This window comes from Artibeus jamaicensis, unplaced genomic scaffold, assembly GCF_021234435.1.
Source record: "Artibeus jamaicensis isolate MK-2021 breed Jamaican fruit bat unplaced genomic scaffold, CSHL_Jam_final contig_240, whole genome shotgun sequence".
NCBI lineage: Eukaryota > Metazoa > Chordata > Mammalia > Chiroptera > Phyllostomidae > Artibeus > Artibeus jamaicensis.
The window spans coordinates 7,126,214-7,140,398 of record NW_026521506.1 but is presented as its reverse complement, the minus strand read 5'-3'; positions in this window follow the sequence as shown (position 1 = coordinate 7,140,398).

Genomic DNA, 14,185 nt, shown 5'->3' with positions numbered 1-14,185 from the left:
AGGTACAGAAAATAAGCAGCATAGACAGTAGATAGAAAATAGATGGGGGGCAAGAATAGAGTGGGAAATATAGAATCTAAAGAACTTGAGACACATGGTCATAAACTAAAGGGGGGGTAATAGTGGGGACGGGGGGTAGGGTGGAGGGGAACAAAGGGGGGGAATAGAACAACTGTAATGGCATAATCAATAAAAAATTAATTTAAAAGAAACACCCAGAAAAAAAATAACTCACAACTAATCACGGAGAAAACACTTGACACACCTTAACTGAGAGACACTTTATAAAATATCTGATTAATAATCCTCAAAACTGTCAGTGTCATCAAAAACAATGAAAGCTTAAGAAACTGTCACAGAATCAGGTACGGATGCCGGACACTCCAAGCCCCTGTGACGGTCCTGGAGACAGAGGAGTCAGGAACCGGACCAGGGACACCCTTGTGCCCATGCCATAGCTACCGGCCTGGGCAAAGGAAGGGTCAGTTGCAGGAGCTGGGACACCAAAGGCCCCTGTGACGCCGCCATAGAGACAGGCCTGGACCCTGTGGAGCCAGCTACGGGAGCCGGGAAGTTCGCATACCCTGTGCCACTGCCATAGCGATGGGGCTGGACGCCAGGGAGTCAGGTACGGAAGCCGGGACTCTCCAAACCCCTGTGACGCAGCAGAGGAGCCAGCTACAGGAGCCAGGAAATTCTCAGATCCTGTGCCGCTGCCATGGCCACAGGACTGGACACCGGGGAGTCGGGTACGGAAACCGGGACTCTCCAAACCCCTGTGACACAGCAGAGGAGCCAGCTACGGGAGCCGGGAAGCTCTCAAATCCTGTGCCGCTGCCATAGCGACGGGACTGGACGCCAGGGAGTCAGGTACGGAAGCCGGGACACTCCAAACCCCTGAGACAGCCCTGGGTGGCAGAGGATCCCTCTACAGGAACTGGGACGGTCTCAGCCCCTGTTCTGCTGCCATAGCGACAGGACTGGACACTGGGGAATCAGGTACGGGAGTTGGGACTTTCTAAGACTCTGTGCCACTGCCATAGAGACAGGACTAGACGCTGGGGAGTCAGGTACGAAAACTGGGACACTCCAAGCCGCTGTGACAGCACTGGGCGGCAGAGAGAGCCAGATACGGGAGCGGGGACATTCCCAGCCTCTGTGCCACTGCCGTGGTAACGGGCCTGGGTGCTTGAGGAGGCGGCTACTAGAGCCAGGACATTCAGCAGTGGTAGGCGACCAACGCAGGGACCAGCACGAGGACCAGCGTGAGTGTAGGTGGAGACTAAGAACATCAAGAAACTTCAAGGAGTCTGCACCACTGAACTTCACAAGGATCATACCACAGAAGTTTACAGCATAAAACCAGTGTTTCAGAACAGATCAATTTTGGAAGCAGAGACTAACAAGAAGAGTCTCAAACAATGGGAAGACAAAGAAACAATCCCCAAATGAAAGAAAAAGCAGAAACTTCAGAAAGAATGTTAGATGAAATAGAGGCTGATCAACTATCAGACAGTGAATTCAAAGCACTGGTTATTACGAAGTTCAAAGAGCTCACAGTGAACTACCAGAAACTACAGGGGAACTATAATGATCTCTCTGCAAACTACAGCAACATCAAAAAGGAAATGGAAACCATCAGCAAGAGACAAGAGGAAATGAAGAATACAATTTCCGAATTGAAGTACACAGTAGAAAGTTTCCAAAGTAGGATAGATGAAGCGGAGGATAGGATTAGTGAGTTGGAGGACAAGGTAGAAAGCATCTCACAGAAAGAGCAAGAAAATGAAAAGAGGCTCAGAAAGAATGAAGAAGGATTAAGAGAAATGCAAGACAATATGAAACGTAATAATATCCAAATAATAGGAATACCAGAAGGAGAAGAAGAAGAACAAGGGATAGAAAACGTATTTGAAAGAGTAATGAGAGAAAATTTTCCTAATTTGATAAGACAAAAAGTCTCACAAATCCAGGAATCACAGAGTCCCAACCAAGAGGAACCCAAGGAGGCCCACTTCAAGACACATCATCATCAAAATGGCAAAATTCCAAGACAAAGAGAGAATCTTAAAGGCAGCAAGGGAGAAAAAAGAAATAACATACAAGGGAGCCCCAATAAGGTTAGCTACTGACTTTTCAATGGAAACACTTCAAGCAAGAAGAGAATGGCAAGAAATATTTCAAGTAATGAGAACCAGAGGCCTACAACCAAGGCTACTTTACCCAGCAAGGCTCTCAATCAAGATAGATGGCCAAATAAAGAGCTTCCAAGACAAAAGAAGTCTAAAAGAATATGCCTCCACCAAACAAGCTCTACAAGAAATACTAAAAGGACTGCTTTAAGGGAAGGAAGGATAAGAGGGAGACAGAGAGGAACACAGGTACAAAAATGGCAATGAATAAGTACCTATCAATAATAACCTTAAACGTAAATGGATTTAATTCTCCAATCAAAAGACACAGAATAGCTCAATGGATAAGAAAGCATGACCAACACATATGCTGCCTACAAGAGACTCACCTCAGGACAAAAGACTATCACAGACTAAAAGTGAAAGGATGGAAACAAGTTTCCCAAGCAAACAGGCAAGAAAAAAAAGCTGGGGTAGCAATTCTCATATCAGACAAAATAGATTTCAAAAAAAAAGGCTATAAAGAGATACCCAGAAGGTCATTTCATTATACTCAAGGGAAGAATCCACCAAGAAGATGTTAACATTGTAAACATATATGCACCAAACATAGGGGCACCCAAATATATCAAGAAAATCTTAGAGGACTTCAAGAAAGATATTGACAGCAACACAATCATAGTAGGGGATTTGAACACCCCACTATCAAAAATGGACAGATCTTCCAAACAAATTATCAACAAAGATATTGTGGCATTAAACAACACCCTAGATGAAATGGACTTAACTGATATATATAGAGCCTTCATCCCAAAGAAGCTAAATACACATTCTTTTCAAGTGCACATGGAACATTTTCAAAGATAGACCACATGATAGGACACAAAACGAGCCTCAACAAATTCAAGAAAATTGAAATCATACCAAGCATCTTCTCTGACCACAAGGGACTGAAATTAGAAACCAACCCCAAAGAAAAAAACCCAAAGCACCCAAAAACATGGAGACTGAATGATATGCTATTAAACAACGAATGGGTCAAGAATGAAATTAGGGAAGAAATCAAAACATTTCTGGAAACAAATGAAAATGATCTCACAACAACCCAAAACTTATGGGACACAGAGAAGGCAGTCCTGACAGGGAAGTTTATAGCAATACAGGCCTACCTAAAGAAAATAGAAACATTTCAAACAAACAAACTAACCCTACACCTGCAAGAACTCGGGGAACACAACAAAGACAGCCCAGAGCAAGCAGAAGGAAGGAAATAACCAAGATTAGAGCAGAATTAGATGACATAGAAACTAAAAGCACAATTTTAAGGATCAATGAATCCAGGAGTTGGTTCTTTGAGAAGATAAACAAAATAGACAAGCCTTTAAGTAGGCTCATCAAGAAAAGAAGAGACAGGACACAAATAAACACAATCAGAAATGAAAAAGGAGAGATTACAACTAATACCACAGAAATAGAAGAGATTGTAAGAAATTACTATGAAGAACTGTATGCCAAGAAATTTGAAAACCTAGGGGAAATGGACACATTTCTAGAAAAATACAATCTTCCAAAACTCAGTGAAAAAGAAGCAGAAAATCTAAATACACCAATAACAGCAAAAGAAATTGAAGCAGTAATAAAAAAAACTCCCATCACACAAAAGCCCCGGACAAGATGGTTTCCCAGGAGAATTCTACAAAGCATTTAAGGAAGAGCTAACCCCTATTCTCCACAGACTATTTCAAAAAACCAGAAGGATGGAAAATTCCCAAATTCTTTTTATGAAGCCAGCATCATCTTAATTCCAAAACCAGATAGAGACACAACAAAGAAAGAAAAACTTCAGGCCAATATCGCTGATGAACATAGATGCTAAAATCCTCAACAAAATATTGGCAAATCGCATCCAACAATACATCAAAAAGATCATACACCATGATCAAATAGGATTCATCCCAGGGATGCAAGGATGGTTCAATATTCGCAAATTAGTAAATGTAATACATCACATAAACAAAAGCAAAGACAAAAACCACATGATCATATCAATAGATGCGGAAAAAGCTTTCGATAAGGTACAACACCCATTTATGATAAAAACACTCAGCAAAGTGGGAATACAGGGAACATTTCTCAAAATTATAAAGGCCATTTATGAGAGACCTACAGCCAATATCATACTCAATGGACAAAAACTAAAAGCTTTTCCACTAAGATCAGGAACAAGACAAGGTTGTCCACTTTCACCACTTCTATTCAATATAGTATTGGAAGTTTTAGCCACAGCAATCAGGCAAGAAAAGGAAATAAAAGGCATCCAAATAGGAAAGGAGGAAGCAAAACTGTCACTGTTTGCAGATGACATGATAGTGTACATGGAAAATCCTATAGACTCTACCCAAAAACTGCTCAAACTAATTAATGAATTTGGCAAAACAGCAGTATACAAAGTCAATATCCAGAAATCAAAGGCATTTTTGTATACCAACAGTGAATCAGCAGAAGCAGAAATCAAGGAAAAAATCCCATTCGATATAGCAAAAAGAAAAATAAAATATCTGGGAATAAACCTAACTAAGGAGGTAAAAAACCTGTATGCAGAAAACTACACAGCCCTGAAGAATGAAATCAAGGAAGACACAAACAAATGGAAACATATACCTTGTTCATGGATTGGAAGAATTAAGATCATCAAAATGTCCATACTACCCAAAGCAATATACAGATTCAATGCAATACCTATTAAAGTACCAATGGCATATTTTACAGACATAGAACAAACACTTCGAAAACCATAAATGAGCCCGAATAGCAGCTGCTCTTTTGAGAAAGAAGAACAAAGTAGGAGGGATCCCAATACCCGATATCAAACTGTATTACAAGGCCACTGTAATCAAAACAGCCTGGTACTGGCATAAAAACAGGCACATAGACCAATGGAACAGAACAGAGAGCCCAGAAATCAACCCAACTCTCTACAGTCAATTAATATTCGACAAAGGGGGCAATAACATAAAATGGAGTAAAGATAGTCTCTTTAGCAAATGGTGTTGGGAGAACTGGACAGCTACATGCAAAAAAATGAAACTTGAGCACCAACTTACACCATACACCAAAATAAATTCAAGGTGGATAAAAGACTTAAATATAAGCCATGACACCATTAAAGTCCTAGAGGAGAACATTGGCAAGAAAATCTCAGATACTCCAGGCAGCAACATTTTTACGGATATGTCCCCTAGAGCAAGGAATATAAAGGAAAGAATAAACAAATGGGATCTCATCAAAATAAAAAGCTTCTGTGTGGCTAAAGAAAACAGTATTAAATTAAAAAGACAACCAACTGTATGGGAAGACATATTTGCCAATGATACCTCAGACAAAGGTTTAATCGTCAAAATATACAAAGAACTTACACGACTCCACTCTAGGAAGACATCGAACCCAATTAAAAAATGGGAAAAGGACTTGAACAGACACTTCTCTAAAGAGGACATACAGAATATCCAGAGACACATGAAGAGATGCTCAATATCATTAGCTATCAGAGAGATGCAAATTAAAACCACAATGCGATACCACTTTACACCAGTCAGGATGGCTATAATAGACAAAGCAACAAACAACAAATGTTGGAGAGGGTGTGGGGAAAAGGGGACCTTAGTTCACTGTTGGTGGGATTGTAGACTGGTACAACCATTATGGAAAACAGTATGGAATTTTCTCAGAAAAATAAAAATCGACCTGCCTTTTGACCCAGCAATTCCACTGCTAGGATTATACCCCAAGAATCCTAAAACATCAATTTCAAAGATCCTATGCACCACAATGTTCATAGCAGCACAATTTACAATAGCCAAGAGTTGGAAGCAACCTAGGTGCCCATCAGTAAATGAATGGATCCAAAAATTGTGGTACATATACACCATGGAATTTTGTGCAGCAGAGAGAAAGAAGCTACTACCTTTTGCAACAACATGGATGGAACTGGAAAGCATTATGCTGAGTGAAATAGGCCAGGCATTGAAGGACAAATACCATATGATCTCACCTTTGACAGGAAGCTAAAGAATAAAACAAAGAAGCAAACAGAATAAAAACAAAGACGCTGAAATAGAGAACAAGTGGGCAGCGACCAGAGGGGAGAGGGAAGGGAACTTAAGGGGAAAAAGGGGGAGGGATTTTGAGGAACAAGTATGAAAGACACAGAGATGAGGACTGGGGGGGGGGAATGGGAGGGAGGGGGGAGACCGGGCGGGGGGGGAAGAGAAAAAAAATGTACTTGAAAAGTAACTAAATAAAATTTAAAAAAATTAAAAAAATAAAAAAATATAAAAAAATAATAAAAATTTAAAAAGTGTATTATAAAACAACAATAATCATGAAGCAGTTATGCTGTAACAGAACAACTACAAGTTTTTCATTAAGTAGTCAGAGAAATTCCTTGTAGTTACCTGTTCACTTGTATTCCTCCCTTATTTTCTATTCTTATATTTACAGACTCTGGTATATAGTACAATCAACACATAATCTATGGAATAAGTTAGAAATATGCATTTTGATATATAACTAATTGGATCATCGCAACATTCTGAGAATTTTTTTAAACCAGATATGTCATAAATTGGCAACACTCTTTGTAATGAACTTTACTGAAGTCTCAACAATAAAAAATGAGTCATTAAAGTTACAGTAGTTTTCTTTTGATCCTTCACATACACATCCACATAGATATGCACTTAAATTTGGTTTCTCTTAGAATCAAAACTTTTTAAAATTGTCCTAGGGGCATATGTAAAATAACCTTCAAGTTGTTTTGTATGGGATTTTGTCCCAAAGCCCAGATAGCCAATGAACTGTAGAATAATTGAAGGCACAGACCCTGGAGCCAGACTACTTTGGTTTCAATAGATGTGTTGCTTTCAAACTCAATGACCTTGGACAACTTATGAACTTCCAAGAGCCTCAGCTTCCTCATATGTAAAATATAGATAATCATAGTACACATTTTCTGAGATGATGGTGATGATTAAACGAGGAAATGCCTGTCAGTGGTTTAGAGCACTGTGTGGTAAGTAGTAGGTAATCGTTAAATATTAGCTACTACTATTATAAAGTTTAGCAGATGAAATATTCTTTTTTCTATAATTTCAATGTTTTTTGTTGTTCAGTTACAGTTGTCCCACATATTTTTTTTATTTCAATATATTTTTGTTGTTCAGTTATAGTTGTCCCACTTTTTTCCCCAGTGCTCTCCCCTGGCCCATCCCTTCCCCTACTCCCACAGTAAATCCCCACCCTCATTGTCTGTGCCCGTGAGACCTCAATTTGTGTTCCTTTGCTTTTCCTTTCTCCTGCTTTCCCCCATTATCCTCATCCCCCCCACCTGTCTGGTCACCATCAGTTTGTTCTTTATATGGCTTTTAGTTGAACTATACCTCCGGATATTTGCAATAAACGAGGTGAATAAAATAACAATTATTTGTTTCTGATTCTATGCTAACTATACTATGTTAATGCCAATATTTTATTGAGCATTGGGACTAAAGCTAATTATTACACTAGTTTTTTATTTTAATTTTTTTATTTAATTATTTTCAAGTACAGCTTTCTGTCTATTTCTCCCATTCCAACCCACCCCACCCTGTGCTCCCCACCTTCCTCCCATTTCTACCCCCCTTAGTTATTGTCCCTGTGTCCTTTATACTTGTTGTTCTAAATCCCTCCCCTTTCTCCCTCCCCTTCCTCCCATTTCTCCCCTTAAATTCCCTCCCCTCTCCCCTCTGGTCACTGTCCCCCTGTTTTCTATTTCAGTGTCTTTGTTTTCATTTTGCTTGCTTGTTTGTTTTGTCGTTTAGCTTCCTGTTAAAGGTGAGATCATATAGTATTTGTCTTTTACCGCCTGGCTTATTTCACTGAGCATAATGCTTTCCAGTTCCATCCATGCTGTAAGTTATGATTGCTAGAATATAAGCTCTATGATAGTTGGAATGATGTCTTTTTATTTCACCATTGCAACCTCAGCACATGAAAGCAAACTCGGTGTATATTAGGGCTTAGTAAATAATTAGTAGCTGATAGTTGTATATCACTTATACCCAAGCATTAATTATAGTACACTAAACATTCAATGTTGTGTTTAAACTAAATAATTTGTGAGATACTTCAAAAATATACATCTTATTCTTCAGTTTTAGAGTAAGTTGGTTTGACTTCCACTCTTAGCCTAACTTAAAAATGTCTTTCTTCTATCAGAGAAATTGTTAATGTACAAACACATAAAGAGTTAGGAATGATTTTACCTTCTAAGCTGTCTTGAAAGTCATATTAAATTGATTCAAAAATGTGTGCCCTGGCTGGCATGGCTCAATGGATTGAGCACCAGCCTGTGAACCAAGGGGTTGCTGGTTCAAATCCCAGTCAGGGCACATGCCTGGGTTCCGGGCCAGGTCCCCAGTAGGGGGCACTCAGGAGGAAACCACACATCGATGTTTTTCTCTCCCTCTCTTTCTCCCTCTGACTAAAAATAAATAAATGAAATATGTATTAAAAAGTAAAATAAATTGGTTCAAGGATTTATTAAATTTGGACTTATTTTACATATGACCTCATTGCACCTTCCAGTGTCAACCACATTAAATCCCCTTTATTCTCTCTGGTTATGTACAGATTGCAAGATAAGATATTTAACTGTAGTTTAAAATAAGGACAGAAGTGAAAGGGGAAAACAAAACATCAGATAAGATGCTCACATATGTTAAAATGGTTTTAAAGATGTGTGTTTACTTTTTATGTTAATTAAAGAATCAAAAAGTTCTTTCCTGCTTCATATTTCTCTAGACATGTATCTTTCATGTTAACAAAAATGTTTTTAAATATTTATTTAATGTACTTATACGTATGGCATTGTTCAAACACAATGTAGAAAACAGGAATATGAATCCCACATGGCTCTTCCTCTTAAGGAACTTTACATGAATGAACGAGTAGAGTGACAGAAAATGTATACCACCTGTAATTCAAGTACAGAACTGTGCTTCTAAGTTAATATTTTCAGAGTCGACTTATTCTTAGAGATATCATCTTTATTGAAATCATAGTTCAAATTTATATAATTAAAGGACACATTTAACAGACCTTATATAAGTGCATATTTGATTTACTAATACTGAATTTTCTGTAAGCTACACTTCATATCACTTTCACTCAAGTCAGTACTGTTAGGTTGTAAACATCAAGAAGGCATAGCCATAAACATGAGGTCTGCTTTGTAATATGCCAGGGTTGTACTGTATAAAAACCACATGTTATAGTGCAAATGTTTTTGTTTTAATCCATTATAATTATTTAATACAACACAGAAATAAGGACACAAAATTATCTGTATAACTCATAGCCAATTTGATAAAGTCAAATCTTGACCTTCAAAAGGTAGCTAAAATTATACCTTCTCTGTAAAAATACATTTTCTTTTCTAAAATTAGTATATACTAATATTTAAATATGAAGCATAATAGTTTTTTTAATATTTTATTTATTTATCTTTAGAGGGGAAGAGAAGGAGAGAGGGAGAGAAATATCAATGTATGGTTGCCTCTCATGTGTCCCCTGCTGGGAACTGGCCTGCAACCCAGGCATGTGCCCTGACTGTGAATTGAACCACAATCGTGTGGTTCGCAGGCCCATGCTCAATGCCCTGAGCTACACCAGCTAGGGCAGAAGTATAATAGTTTTAAATAGAAAAAATGATTTAAACTTAAAATGCTTCTTTCTATCCCCAATGCATATTGTACAATATTATACATTGCAAATTTTGTCCATTAGAAAATTACTTTGTATATATATTTTTAGAATATTTTAAGTTCCATGAGAATGGTAATATTTTTGTTTTAGCTATACACATATATAGTATTGGGTATTTAGCAGTAGTCACTCTATTTAGTGAGTTCATGATCAAATAGATAAGAAGATTCTCATAATCCTAGACTCAAAGTAAATGATTCTGTTTTCCACATGCTCTACTACCTGTTGTCGACATGTATGGATGAACATGTAATTCTATATTTTTACTATAATCACCTAATATTATATAGTACATATTTCTGTTGTTGGACAAAGTTCATATGAAGGTTGCATTTATACAATCTGTTGTAAGTTACATTAGTATTCAAATTTCACTAATATACAGTGCAACTGTTAAATATCTACATGCATACTCTTTTTTCCTGAAACATTTCATGGAGAAAATTTCTATGGTAGATAAGGACTGAAGTGGTTGTATGCACACTACAATGATAGAAACTAGACTGGGAAGCTGGGAAGTTGGCGACAGAGTAGGATGGAGCGGATTCTAGCTCCTGTACTCACGGGTGAAAATCCTGGCAGATTTATAGAGAAACAGCACAATAAACCATCGGTTACCCAGGATTTATGAAATTAAAAGACCAGAGATTGTGACTGACGCTGAAACACCAGATGGCGGCAGAGTCAGCTACTGGAGCTGGGACACACGCGGCCCCTGTGCTGCCCCCATAGCAACAGGCCTGGGAGCCGGGGAGTCAGGTACAGGAGCCGGACACTCCAAGCCCCTGTGACTGTCCTGGGTGCCAGAGGAGAGAGGTACCGGAGCTGGGACATTCTCAGCCCCTGTGCTGCTGCCATAGCTACGGGCCTGGGAAACAGAAGAGTCAGTTGCAGGAGCTGGGACACTGGAGGCCACTGTGCTGCTACCATGCGGACGGGCCTGGGCGCCAGGGAGCCAGCTACGAGAGCTGGGAAATTCTCAGCCACTGTACCACTGCCATAGTGATGGGGCTGGGTGCTGGAGGAGTTGGCTACTGGAGCCGGGACATTCAGCAGTGGTAGGTGACCAGCGAGGGGACCAGCGTGAGAGTAGGCGGAGAAGGAGAACATTAAGAAACTTGAAGGAGTCTGCAACACTGAACTTCACAAGTATCATACCACAGATGTTCACACCATTAAACCAGGGTGTCAGAACACATCGATTTTAGAAGCTGACTCTACCAAGAAGAGTCTCAAACAATGGGAAGACAAAGAAACAATCCATAAATGAAAGAAAAAGCAGAAACTTCAGAAAAAATGTTAGATGAAATACAGGCTAATCAACTATCAGATAGTGAATTCAAAGCACGGGTTATTACGAAGTTCAAAGAGCTCACAGTGAACTATCAGAAACTACAGGGGAACTACAATGACCTCTCTCCAAACTACATCAACATGAAAAAAGAAACAGAAAATATCAGCAAGGGACAAGAGGAAATGAAGAATACACTTTCCGAATTGAAGAACACAGTAGAAAGTTTCAAAAGTAGGATAGATGAGGTGGAGGATAGGATTAGTGAGTTGGAGGACAAGGTAGAAAGCACCTCACAGAAAGAGCAGGAAAATGAAAAGAGGCTAGAAAAAATGAAGAGGGATTAAGAGAAATGCAAGACAATATGAAACGTAATATCCCAAAAATAGGAATACCAGAAGGATAAGGAGAAGAACAAGGGATAGAAAACATATTTGAAAGAGTAATGAGAGAAAATTTCCATAATTTTATGAGAGAAAAAGTCACACAAATCCAGTAATCACAGAGAGTCCCAATCAAGAGGAGACCAAGGAGGCCCAGTTAAAGTCATCAAAATGACAAAATTCCAAGACAAAGAGAGAATCTTAAAGGCAGCAAGGGAGAAAAAAAGGAGTAACATACAAGAGAGCCCCAATAAGGTTAGCTACTGACTTCTCAATGGAAACACTCCAAGCAGAAGAGAATGGCAAGAAATATTCCAAGTAATGAGAACCAGAGGCCTACAACCAAGGCTACTTTACCCAGCAAGGCGCCCAATCAAGATAGATGGCCAAATAAAGAGCTTCCAAGACAAAAGAAGTCTAAAAGAATATGCCTCCACCAAACCAGCTCTACAAGAAATACTAAAAGGACTGCTTTAAGGGAAGGAAGGATAAGAGGGAGACAGAGAGGAACACAGGTACAAAAATGGCAATGAATAAGTACCTATCAATAATAGCCTTAAACCTAAATGGATTAAATTCTCCAATTAAAAGACACAGAATAGCTCAATGGATAAGAAAGCATGACCCACACATATGCTGCCTACAAGAGACTCACCTCAGGACAAAAGACCATCACAGACTAAAAGTGAAAGGCTGGAAACAAGTTTTCCAAGCAAACGAACAAGAAAAAAAGCTGGGGTAGCAATTCTCATATCAGACAAAATAGACTTCAAAAAAAAGGCTATAAAGAGAGACCCAGAAGGTCATTTCATTTTACTCAAGGGAAGAATCCACCAAGAAGATGTTAACATTGTAAACATATATGCACCAAACATAGGAGCACCGAAATATATCAAGAAAATCTTAGAGGACTTCAAGAAAGATACTGAGAGCAACACAATTATATTAGGGAATTTTAACACCCCACTATCAAAAATGGACAGATCTTCCAAACAAATTATCAACAAAGATATTGTGGCATTAAACAACACCCTAGATGAAATGGACTTAACTGATATATATAGAGCCCTTCATCCCAAAGAAGCTAAATACACATTCTTTTCAAATGCACATGGAACATTTTCAAAGATAGACCACATGATAGGACATAAAACGAGCCTCAAAAATTCAAGAAAATTGAAATCATACCAAGCATCTTCTCTGACCACAATGGACTGAAATTGGAAACCAAACCCAAAGAAAAAAACTCAAAGCAGCCAAAATCATGGAGACTGAATGGTATGCTATTAAACAACGAATGGGTCAAGAATAAAATCAGGGAAGAGATAAAAATGTTTCTGGAAACAAATGAAAATGATCTCACAACAACCCAAAACTTATGGGACACAGTGAAGGCAGTCCTGAGAGGGAAGTTTATAGCAATACAGGCCTAGCTAAAGAAGATAGAAACATTTCAAACAAACAACCTAACCCTACGCCTGCAAGAACCTGAGGAACAACAACAAAGACAGCCCAGAGCAAGCAGAAGGAAGGAAATAACCAAGATTAGAGCAGAATTAGATGACATAGAAACTAAAAGCCCAATTCTAAAGATCAATCAATCCCAGAGTTGGTTCTTTGAAAAGATAAACAAAATAGACAAGCGTTTAAGTAGGCTCATCAAGAAAAGAAGGCAACAGACAGAAATAAACACAATCAGAAATGAAAGAGGAGAGATTACAACTGATACCACAGAAATAGAAGGGATTGTAAGAAATTACTATGAAGAACTGTATGCCAAGAAATTTGAAAACCTAAGGGAAATGGACACATTTCTAGAAAAATACAATTTTCCAAAACTCAGTGAAAAAGAAGCAGAAAGCCTGAACAGACAAATAACAGCAAAAGAAATTGAAGCAGTAATCAAAAAACTCCCATCACACAAAGGCCCTGGACCAGATGGTTTCCCAGGAGAATTCTACAAAGCATTTAAGGAAGAGCTAACCCCTATTCTTCACAGACTATTCCAAAAATTCCAGAAGGATGGAAAACTCCCAAATTCTTTTTATGAAGCCAGCATCATCTTAATTCCAAAACCAGAAAGAGACACAATAAAGAAAGAAAACTTCAGGCCAATATCGCTGATGCACATAGATGCTAAAATCCTCAACAACATATTGGCAAATTGCTTCCAACATTATGTCAAAAAGATCATACACCAAGACCACGTGGGATTCATTCCAGGGATGCAAGGATGGTTCAATATTCGCAAATCAGTAAATGTAATACATCACATAAATAAAAGCAAAGACAAAAACCACATGATCATATCGATAGACGCGGAAAATGCTTTTGATAAGGTACAACACCCATTTATGGTAAAAACACTCAGCAAAGGGGGAATAGAGCGAGCATTCCTCAATATAATAAAGGCCATATGTGAGAGACCTACAGCCAAATCATACTCAATGGGAAAAAACTAAAAGCTTTTCCACTAAGATCAGGAACAAGACAAGGATGTCCACTTTCACCACTTCTATTCAATATAGTATTGGAAGTTTTAGCCACAGCAATCAGGCAAGAAAAGGAAATAAAAG